The following is an 11,473-nucleotide window of genomic DNA, read 5'->3' as shown; positions in this document are numbered from 1 at the left end:
CCTGAACTGCAGCCCCTGGGCTGGGAGCCTCCACCTGGAGTGTCACTGAGCTCAGAGGTTCACTCCCTAGTTAGAAAATCCTCACCCGAAGAAGACACCACCCACTGTATCATTAAATTATAACAAGATCTGAAACTCACTCCAGAGCCTGCCTCTGTTTGTCCTTGCAGTCGGAAGGAAGCGTGTGATTGGCTGGCTACGCTCGGCCTAGCAGGCCTTATCTCTGGCTGGTTATTATTTGATTAAAGAGCCTTCCTCCTCCTGTGGTGTTTCAAAACTGCACTGGGAGAGTTTGCTGCAGCTGAGGGACTTTTCTGAGGTTGCAGCTCAGCACTCAGAGTCCTTCAGCCTCTGGTCATACGAGCGAGCAGGCACCCAGAGGAGCCAGACTTCCCTTTTCAGGTGCCCACAGCCTGGGGCTGCCTTCTCCACAGTCTGGATCAGCTTTGCTCATCAACTGCTGGGAAGTAATTCTTCAGACACTACAGAGTCGAGGACACAGGTATTTCAGCACTTTGGCATGAGGGGTGCATATAATTTTGGGGGATGTCATGACAGGAGACACAGGGGTGGGTTGGGGGGCTGGGGAAGCAAAGTGCACACATGAGAGGCTGCAAGTAGGAAGAAGAAAGTTGTAGAAAAGAGAACTCAGAGTGTTGGGATTCTGTGGAAAGGCAAAGCCCAGGCGCTCAGGTGTGAGTTGTCTGCAGAGGGAACAAGGTGCCAGCACGGTCGGGATGTAGCAAAAGTGTGTGTTTTCCCCCCATTGAATCATTCCTGTGGTCTAGCCACCTTTTTGGTCTCCATGTAATCCTTCACTCTGGCTCAGAACCCCAAAGTCCTAAGAGGATTTTGGACACTTTATAAAAAAAACCTAATTGCTGTAGCTTGGAATGTCATCCAATCTGATTTGCCATTGGACGTGGCTCTGCTTGGCAGTATAAATCCTTGCACCCATCCTTGTGATATCAGCTACTGTGATATCAGAAAAGGGGCTAAGCACCTCATTTATGAGAGCTGCTTTCCCTCTTTGTCTAAGATCCATGTTTGGTGTGCTTGGTCCCTTGTTATCCCCACGTATTCTCATCTCAGTGATGCCATCTGAGATTGGGTTGGGGAGACAAGCTTTATGTTGAGGGACTTCCCATCGATCCACGAATGGATTAATAAATTGTGGTATATGTACACCATGGAATACTATGCAGCCTTAAAGAAAGATGGAGACTTTACCTCTTTCATGTTTACATGGATGGAGCTGGAACATATTCTTCTTAGTAAAGTATCTCAAGAATGGAAGAAAAAGTATCCAACGTACTCAGCCCTACTATGAAACTAATTTATGGCTTTCACATGAAAGCTATAACCCAGTTATAACCCAAGAATAGAGAGAAGGGGGAAAGGGAGGGGAAGGAGGGGGGAGGTGGGCGGAGGGAGGAGGATTGGTGGGATTACACCAGCGGTGCATCTTACAAGGGTATATGTGAAACTTAGTATGTGTAGAATGTAAATGTCTTAGCACAATAACTAAGAAAATGCCAGGAAGGCTATGTTAACCAGTGTGATGAAAATGTGTCAAACGGTCTATAAAACCACTATAAAACCAGTATGTGCCCCATGATCACATTAATGTACACAGCTATGATTTAAAAAAAAAAAAAAAGCTGGGCTCCATGTGGGGAATGAAGATGGAAGGCAGAAGACAGCAGGACTTCATCTTCCCTGCTTGGTGGGTTTGGCTGGAGGTGGCCGTGGAGGAGAGGATGTGATATAAAACCAATGCTCAGACGGTATATCGGGATTCCTAAAACGGATTTCTCTCTGTATGTCATGCAGGTTAAGAAGCAACCTTGCCAGCTGCATTCCCTTTCTCTGGTCTTGGTGGCTGTCTTTATTCTCAAGTGTTTCTGTCTGTGGTGTCTTAATTCTGTCTTAATTCTCAAGTGTACTCAAGTATCCAGGGAGTCCAGGAGGGGTGACACTAGGGCTTCTTCCCACAGAAAGCAGGCCATTCTTCCTGCTGACTGCCGTGGGGCTTTCTCTGCTGGGGCCTGTTGGATTTCCTGAGACTATTCAGAGTCATATGTCTGAGAGGTTTGTCACAGTGAATCCTGCTCATCTTCTGATTTTAAAGGAAATGCCAAGCAGTGGAGGACAAGCCCAGTGTGGGGGTTTATGCTTCCTGGACCTGGTTGTCTTCGATCTTTGGGAGCATTTCCTCCCTTTGCCACTGTCTGGATGGTCTGTCCTGCGTGCCTCTCGGGCTTCTTTTCCTCTCCTCCTCTGCCTCTGTCTTGCCCTATGGACACTCCCTCAGTCCTTCACACCTCTCCATGGTCAAAGCTTATCACATCTTATCTTTTCTGCTTAGAACTTTCTTCTCTTCCCCTCTCCCCTGCCCCCGGATCTGGCCGAGGAAATAGCTTAGTCAGAGCTTCCTCTGAGTAAATCTGCCTCTTCTGCTGAGGGTCGGGGTCCTTGAACTTCTCCTTCCCTGTGCGGATGGGTTACTTCCTCCAGACTGACCGCAGCGTGAAGGTGAGGTCTGAGCCTGTCTCACTCCCAGCTGGGTCCCAGAGCCCAGCAACATCTAGTACCCAGTAGACTCTTGTTGGTAATCGCAGCCGGAGCGCCTCTGTCTGCCCAGGGCTCTCCTAAGTGCTTACACCTCTTTATCCTACAACAAGCCATTGAGATGGGTGTCAACCCATTTGACAGATGAGCAAATGGTAAGTTAAGGAGAATGTCCAAGTTAGCACAGCACACGGCTGGCTTCAGTGCCATGCTTTGGCTCCTCAGTTGAATGATCCAGTAAAAGATGAGCATATGACAGCAGGTTAATGGTAAGAAGCTGGTGACTCCTTCCCATGCCCAATTAGACCTGTTGGGTCAGCACCAGCTGTGCCAGGCTGTGAGCAAGGATTTGAGTGTGCAGTGATCAGTGGGCACAGACCCTGAACTGAGATGCTTTCTGTTCTGAGCTCTGCCTGTTCTCTTCATCAGGATCTGCTTTCCTGCCAGCCTCTTACCTGCCTCAGTAGCTAGGTTTAACCACTTACAGGCTGTCCACTTACGGGCCTAGGGAGGGATGTGGGATTTGGTCCAGCCTTGAAGGAAGCGTCTGGGGAAGCTGTGCTGTCTGGCTACTCACTGTATCTCAGGCACTGTGCTGGTCTCATTTAGCCTCCTAAAGCGGTAGGGGGCTTAGCACCACTCTGTGTTTTAGATGAACAAACCAAGGCTGAGAAAGCATCAATGTCATGCCCAAGCCGGTAAGTGCTAGAGCCCAGACCTGGGGTCAGACCAGTCTAGCCTCAAAGCTATTGCCCCGTCCATATGCCAGGGGCTTTCCCTAGCTCCTTGGTGCAGGGCTCACCACATCCTGGTACCTGGTTCCCATGAACATTCCTGTCTTTCCATCTGTCTCCCCAGTTGCTGGGTGAGGATTCTCTCCCTGCTTTGGGTCCAGAGGCTCCTTGTTCTTGCCTGGACCCCTGCCCAGAGCCCCCAACTTAGAGCTACCCTTAGTCATAAAGTGACCCCTTCTTGTCTCCGCCTCTCTCAGGGAGTGGCCTCCGAGTTCTGGTCCTAGAACATTTCATTTGAAAAAGTCTGAACCAAGGGCTCTCAACATCAGGACCTCTTATAAATCTGTTCATCTTTGCCAGAAAAGTAGTATGGAGTATGGAAAAAGGTCATTCCTGGCCACAGCTGAATCTTTACCCCCATTTGTTATTTGAATGACCCAAGCTCTCATTTCCTCATTTTTAAAATGAGTATAATACTTTTCTCATGGGGTTACTTTGCAGATGGAGATTCTGTTTCAGCGGCGGCACTGGCTGTGCCTTCCCTTTGAGAGACACTGGGACGTGGTGGAGAACAAGGCAGAGGAAACTGCCGCCCTTGTGGAAGTTGGGTGACAGGCATTAAAAAAAAAAATCACATAAATAAATAGGTCATTCCCACCCATGATGAGGAAAAGGACCTAATTTAGATGGGGTGGGAGCAAATCAGAAAAAGGGTCTCTGACTGAAGTCTTCCTAGGACAGAGTGGCCCATCTCTGGCATTTTATGATTTGGTGGCAGAATAGAGAGCTGGATGCAGTGAGGGCCTCTGACTCCCTGTCTGGGGCTTTTCTTCCCCAGCTGCTTCTGCTGGTGGACAGAGGCCAGGTCCAGATTCAAGGAAAGGAGGAAGCAGCCTCCACTGGCTCCCGGAACCCCTTTTCTCTCAGCACCACCTTCCTCCTCCTCCCAGCTGGAGCCCAGCATCCTCCCTCCTCTGGGGTCACTGCTTTCAGAAGAAACCTTCTAAGACTTCCAAAGTGAACTGTGGACAAAGTTCCCTCTGTCCTTCCTCCTCAAGTAGCTACCTGTCCGGCCCGGGCCATTAACCCACCTACGGTGGTGTTCTCTAATAATGGAGTTCTGAGAACAGGAAGGCCGCGAGGGGAGCAGGGGCTGTGGATTTGGGGACAGGTTCATGGTTTGCTCCCTGCTGCCCATGAACGCTCCCAAGGCCGCCCACTCGGCCTCCCCCAAGGAGCACCCTGTTCCCTTTGCACTACACACAGTGTCTATTGTGAGCGCTCTGGCTGGGCATCAGGGACAGCTCTGCAAAGAGCTGGTTAGCATTTTTTCCAGACAAGCCAGAAGCTATGGGAAGGCTACGTCTGCAGAGGCTGATGAAAGGAAAGGATTAGCCCCAGGCCTGTGAATGAATGGCAATGCCAGCATCTTTCATCCTCTCCCAACTTGGGGGGGTGGGGGCTGCCCCCCTGACCTGCAGAAGCACATCCATTCTCTCTGCATCTCCTGCTGCTACCTGGGGCTTCACTCACCTCCAACTGTCTGCTAGTCAATCCCCGCCTATGGCTTTCTGGCCACAGGGCTTACTGGGACCTCCAAGGGACTTTTGTGTCTTGGCCAGGGCTGCCTGAAGGGAGCTGTAATGGTGGGAAAAGGGTAGGAACAGAGACTTCAGGGCACACAGTTCTTCTCCACATGAATTCAGGATTTGAAAACTCCCTGTTTTGGGGGGGAGCCCTTGAGAAAGGAACAGAGATGATATGCAATAAAAAACTAGACCAGGAATGTTGCCAAAGTGACTTTGAATAGTCTGTTGTACCCCAAGGCAGATTACCTCCAACAGCTCAGGAGAAGGACAGTACATTTGCAATGGAAAGTTTGCTCTTGTCATTCCGTTTCCAGACCTCACCGCCTTGCTCACCACCTCTCCCACACCTCACTGCAGGCCAGTCCTCCAAGTGCTAGCAACATGTCAGATGCAGGCTAGTGATCCCAGGTGCCCTGCTGAGCCGGCTGGGCTAATTAGAGCATTGCTTCCCAGTTTCCAGGCTCTCAGCTGCAGCTGCAGGCAGGCAGAAGCCTTTTCCTACCCGGCCTTTCTCCTCCTCCTCCTCCACACACTTGCTTAGAGTTTTGCATCGGCCTCCTCCCCAGGTAGTGTGGCTGTGCGTTGGCTCAACATCCTGCCAGAAATCAGGTTGGTCAAAAAAAAAAGAAAGAAAGAAAACCACTCAAAATGAGTCTTGAAAGAAAGTGCCACCCATTTCCCTGTGGGCTGGACTTTCTCTGTGGAAAGGGGTGGTTGCTGTGGAACTTAACCCTGAGCCACTGCTAGTCAGTGTCCATCTTTTTTTTTTTTGAGTCAATACCAAAAAGTGACTGTGAGGAACGAGAGCCTGGGAAGATTGAAAACCTTGGAACTGAGCTATCTAGGACTTGGCAATGGGAAGCCAGGGGGACCCAGCTGCACAGCAGGCAGGAGGCTGGCTTCTCCCCACTCGGGGCCCAGCAGGAGGAGCTGCACATTTGCTCCTCAGGCGACTGCACTCCTTGGAGGCCCATTTTAAGGATCTTGTGGGATGAAGCCAGGTTGAGCCCGCTAGTGTGCCCTGTGACCCTCAGATTGCAGGGTCCCTTCAAGGCCTTGCTAGGCCGCCATCCCTGCCCCGTGTCTATCTAAGAAGCCCCCTGACTCAGGACTGCAAGGCAAAGTGACTGCTCTCAGGAAACTCATAGCCCGGTGGAAGAGACGGGTGATTCCACAGGCAATTTGGTGCAGAGTTGCAGAGTGGAACCCGGGACCTGACCATGGGGTCGGGCAGGGTGTGCACAGTGTAATTGTGTCTCCCCAGTTCCCCCCCACCCCTGCCTGCCCTTGCCCAGAACACTCATCCCATTCAAGCTGCATCTCAAGCCTAATTCTCTAGCCAGCTCCAGTGGCTCCTTAACACTCACAGTACCCACCTTCTACATTGTTAGTCTAGGATGTTTTTTCCAGTGATTTAGGACTAAAGACAAAGTAGCAAGTCTTCGATACAGCTAAATGTATCCAATTTGAGGAAGTTTCCTTTATTCTGCAAGTCTATCCTTCCTGCTTGTGGATATGATCAAGCGATGGTGTTAGTTGATTGACAATTTATGTTTATTCTAATTTTTGTGTTATCACTGGGCAGAATAAAGAAGTTAGTGCCCCTCTGTTCACCTCATTGTGATAACTCACAGTCTAGGAAGACTGGTCTCCAATGGTCTGCTCCTGACACCCAAGCCCAAACCTTTGCTGTGTCTGCCTTGGTCTCCAATTTCCCAGTGTGTAGCAGAGTGGCAGAATTGATGTGTTTAAATTCCACGTGCTTCTCCAAGACACTTAGCTGATTGTGGCAGCCAAATCCTTAAATAGAAACTACTGTTTTCTTGGCATCCCAGGCTCCTGTATGTTTAATGCCTCAAGTATCTGCTTTCTGGGCCAAACTCATGAAAATCTAAAGGGGAATTATCCATCTCAGAAAGCAGTTGTAATGGAAATAAAAGCCATTAGTACTCAGTGTTATCGGGATGTTTAATTTTTCATTGATATTTCAAGATAAAAGTTCATCTTTGGAGTTGTGTTAACTCATGTCACCAGCTCCCACTTAGATGCAGCTTAGAGATGGCTGTAAAAGATGCCAGTGCTGTGGCTTAAAGTAGGGGTTCTCCATTCACCTGTGTTGGTGATGGGATTTCGGGGCAATCAGCTCTGCTCTGGTTAAATGAAATCCCCTAATGCATCTGGTTATTCTGACATTTTATTTTTTTTTTTGAGACAGAGTCTCACTTTGTCACCCTTGGTAGAGTGCCATCGTGTCACAGCTCACAGCAACCTCAAGCTCTGGGGCTGAAGCAATTCTCGTGCCTCCGTCTACCAAGAAGCTGGGACTACAGGCACCTACCACAATGCCCAGCTATCTTTAGAGAGGAGGTCTCGCTCTGGCTCAGGCTAGTCTCGAATTCATGAGCTCAGGCAATCCACCGGCCTCCACCTCGCACAGTGCTAGGATTATAGGTGTGAGCCACCGTGCCCGGCCTTATCCTGACATTTTAGATGTGTTCCAGGCCATTGAGAGTTCCCCCACTAAGCTTGATGGATAGAAGAAAACGTCTACCAAGCAAAACAAATCCCAAGAATGCAAGTGGTGAAGTTGAAGTTCTTGGGCAATAGTTGGATATTTCTGTGTTAAAAGTTATTTAGAGTAAGCAAGTCACGCTAAGCTTAGATATGTAGCTGCAAGGGGGGGTTTGCTTTACCTACGTTTGCAATGTTGGTCTCATTCTGTGGTAGCAACTGCAAAGGAGACTCTTGTGTAGGGCCTGAGTGCTTCTTGAGGTCAGGGATATGCTTTGTGTGTGATATCAATGAATACCTTCTTCTCCCTCTGCCCATCTCTCCCTGGAGACCCAGCACACCTCCTGGCACATAGGAGGCCAAAAAATGCTTGTTGGTGATGATGATAATTCAAATAACTGATACCTTTTAGAGAGAATCCATTTCTGGCAGTTTCCACCTTGACCTGATAAGACCACTTAGTTATTAACATATTTTTAACTTGCCTATTTAGTTATTAATAGAAACCTAGATCATTGCGTTTGACTTGCATCCCTTAGAAAGGAAGGAGTGGGAATATGAGTAGCAAAGATCTTTAGGAGGGAATTCTGTGTTCTGGGTCTCAGTGTCTGAATCCTCTGGGACCTGAGCTGGTTGCTTATTTGGGGCTGCTCCAGCCTGAAGAGCAGGGGTGTAGTCCACTTGAACGTACATAATTGTGCTTGCTTTGTGGCCCTGGGAAAGTCTCTTTATTTCTCTGTGTTTGGCTTCCTTATCTGCAGAACGTGTTGCATTAGATCAGAATCATTCACCCTCTATGCTATGGGTTAGATGATGCTATTTTTATGGGGACTGTCTTGTGCATTGTAGGCTGTGAAGCAGTGTCTGTTTTCAATCTACTAGACGCCAGTAGGATCCTTCCCTTCGTTTCTGACAACCAAAAATATCTCCACACATTTTGAAATGTGGGGGGGTGGTGGGTGAGCAATAACTCCCAGCTGAGAACCATTGGATCAGATGCTTTCTGCTTGAGTTTGAGAGCCCACACTGAGTTGTTAATACATCCTGTTTTATTGAGCTTCTACTAAGTGCTAGGAACTGTGTTAGGCTCTGCCACTTAAATACCTGTTTCCAAATATTCTATTGAGCAAGTCCATTTGTTTCCTGAAAATATGAATTACAGCTAAGGTGTCCTTTGCGTAGGCAAGGAAGCAGAGTGGAAAGAAAGAGAGAATCTTGGTTTGGAGTCTTGCTAGCCACATAGCCTTAATTTCCTCACCTGTAAAACATCAGTTTCCCCATTGTTGTCAGGGCATAATTCTCAGTGTATAGGAAAGCAGCTAGATCACAGGTCACATGCAGTAATCACATCTTTTTTTTTTTTGAGACAGAGTCTCAATCTGTCCTCATGGGTAGAATTCATTCATTTTGCCAGTGTTGCTCTGATTTTTTTTTTTTTTTTATAAACCTTTGCTTTGCTTCCCACCTGTTCCCCAACCCCTTATCTGGTCAGGCCAGCATGACATGTCATTTTAAAAAAATCCCCCAAAGTTTGTTTTCAAGAAAAGCCCCCCAGTCTCTTATATTGTGAGATTGTTGATTTGGACCATCTTTGCAGGGGTTGCCACTCTTTAAAAAAAACAAAACCCGCAGAAAGATTCTTTAATTACCAGAAATTTGCAGATGCCATTGTTATCTGTTTGCTTGTGCAGGACAGTGACAATAGGAATCAGGACAAAGGAAGTCCTACTGCGTGTGTTACCAGCTCTGCTGCTTCTGGGCTCTGATTGGGTTCTTGTCACTTCCCCTGGGTTCTCAGTGTCTTGAGGGCAAAGGCCATGCCTTGGACATCCACAGAGGGGCTGCACCATCTCCTCCAGGGAAAATGCGTTGGTACTTGGTGGCCAGGTATGGGGAGAAGCACTGTGACACGTGATAGGGAGTTGAGGGTGACAGTTTGCAGATGTGCTCTCCTCGTCATCATGCCCTGACCTGAATAGCTCAGGTTCAAAATCCGCACTCTCTCACCATTCCCTGGTGACCTTGGGAGCCGCGTGTCTCCTTCCTGAGCCTTAGCTTTGTGCCGTGTCTGAGAAGTCTGCAATCGTGAAGGTCCTTCCTTCATCGGGCAATAATGAGAATTAAAGAATAGAATTCATGGAAAGCACATGGCACATCCTGGTAAATACTAAGTGTTCAACAGAAATCTATTATTACTGATAACATGTATCATCTTAAATAGTAACTATAAATAATAATCAACATAATAGATGTTAAACAGACGGTGAGAAGTGGAAGTTTGGATTGATGAAAAGGCTTGAGGTTGATTCATTCTGTTACTGATCAGAAAATAGGCTTGAAAAGGTGAAGAGTGAGGGGGCGGAACCAGGCCCTCGGTGCTGGTGAATGGCGGAGCCGGGGCACGAGTCCCTGCGGATGCTGGCACCACCACACTGGGGGCTGCTTTCCCGCTCACACATTTCAGCCCATGTTAGGAAAATTGCACAAAAATAGATGAAAATAAAATTTACAAGAGTCTGGCATGGTAGCTTACTCTGTAATCTTGGCATTCTGGGAGGCCAAGGCAGGAGAATCTTTCGAGGTCAGGAGTTCTAGACCAGCCTGAACAAGAATGAGACCATCTCTACCAAAATAGAAAAATTAGCTGGCCACAGTGGCATACAGCTGTAGGCCCCACCACAAGGGAGGCCAAGGCAGGAGGATCCCTTAAGCTCAAGAGTTTGAGGTTGCAGTGAGCTATGATGATGCCACTGTACTCCAGCCCAGGGTGCAGACTCTGTTTCAAAAATAAAAAAATAAAAAAAAGAACTCTGTACTTTTTTGCAGAGGGAATCTTTCTCTTAGGCTATTTCTTGAAGGACTCTTTCTTCAGGTAAGATGGAAATGAATATTTTGTCTAATATGTTTCTAATTACCTAGAGCTAACCCAGAGAAGAGCGTTTCAATTTTCTATCTTAGCAACACGGAGTAGGAAGAGACTGAGCGTTCTGTGTCTCTCTTTCTCTCTCTCTCACGCACAGTGGAAGTTCAGTGTCTCTTTCAGAGCAGATTGCTGAGGGAAGACCCCACCTCCACGCTCCAGCCTACGCTCACTGTTGCTAAAGCACAGCCTGCCATTACTGGAACTACCTCCTTTGTCCCTGTGCCTCCCAGTCCAGACCCAAGAGACTGGTGAGTTGATAGTTTGCTTTAGTGCTGATATTCAATCTCAAGAATCACTCTGAATCATGAAACAACTGAGCAAAAATAATGTTCACCTTCCCAGGGAGATCTGAAAAGATTTCTCCGAGCTGGCTTAGACCTGTGATTCACGGCTCGTCTTTCACCTCTGGCCAATAACTCACCAATTTGCTCGAGAGAGAAAGACTGAAGCATTCAGGCTCAGCGGATGAAAGAGGAAGGGATTTAATAGAGTGAGACAGAACATTTTCCTTCAATATTGACTATTGTGGACCTACTTGGGATGAAATTTATGTAGGTTGGTTAGGGTGTTGGCATTTGAAATCATGCGTGATTGCAATATGAATAGAACCTGGCTTAAAATGGAATAAATTATTTGAATTAAACCCTATTGTTATGTCAGTGATGGCTATAATTCAAAGTTTGAATCAGTAGAGACATAATGCCTATCAAAACTCGATCTCTTATTGAGCCTTTTTAGACTTAACCATTTCTCTACCTGCTGCCTTCCTTATTTGAAAATGGGTCATTATGCTCAAAGCACACATTTTAATCTTTTCTTTCATGCCCAACCCCTTTTAACCTGCTCCAGTGTACCACGCATAGAATGATGCCTTAAAGGAGGAGTTAGTAAACTATACTCCTGGGGGCAATCCTGCCTACCACCTGTTTGGTAAATAGTGTTTTCCTGGTGCACAGTCACATCAGCCAGCTTGTACGTTGTGTACAGCTGCTTTCCTACTACAATAGGAGTGAGTAGTTGTGAAAGAGGCCATATATTCCACAAAGACTAAAAGATTCATGATCGGGCCTTTTATGGAAAATAATATGCTAGTGCCTGACTTAGAGTATGACTGTGTAAATTCATCGAGATAGTATTTGTAACAA

General features: G+C 47.4%; 1 protein-coding gene across 2 annotated transcripts in view; it reads left to right on the top strand.

Annotated features, from left to right (window-relative positions):
- Positions 1-252: 252 nt before the first annotated feature.
- Positions 253-11,473, top strand: part of GPAM (glycerol-3-phosphate acyltransferase, mitochondrial) — a 62,625-nt gene continuing 51,404 nt past the window's right edge. Inside the window, exons 1-2 of one of the 2 annotated variants that reach the window (XM_053583772.1) lie at positions 253-502; positions 10,426-10,576. The gene's annotated coding sequence lies outside the window, so the exon portion shown is untranslated. The remainder of the gene's footprint in view (positions 503-10,425; positions 10,577-11,473) is intronic. The other variant, XM_053583771.1, reaches the window with a different exon arrangement.

This window comes from Nycticebus coucang, chromosome 3 (assembly GCF_027406575.1).
Source record: "Nycticebus coucang isolate mNycCou1 chromosome 3, mNycCou1.pri, whole genome shotgun sequence".
Lineage (NCBI taxonomy): Eukaryota > Metazoa > Chordata > Mammalia > Primates > Lorisidae > Nycticebus > Nycticebus coucang.
This window is presented reverse-complemented; position numbering and strand designations above follow the sequence as displayed.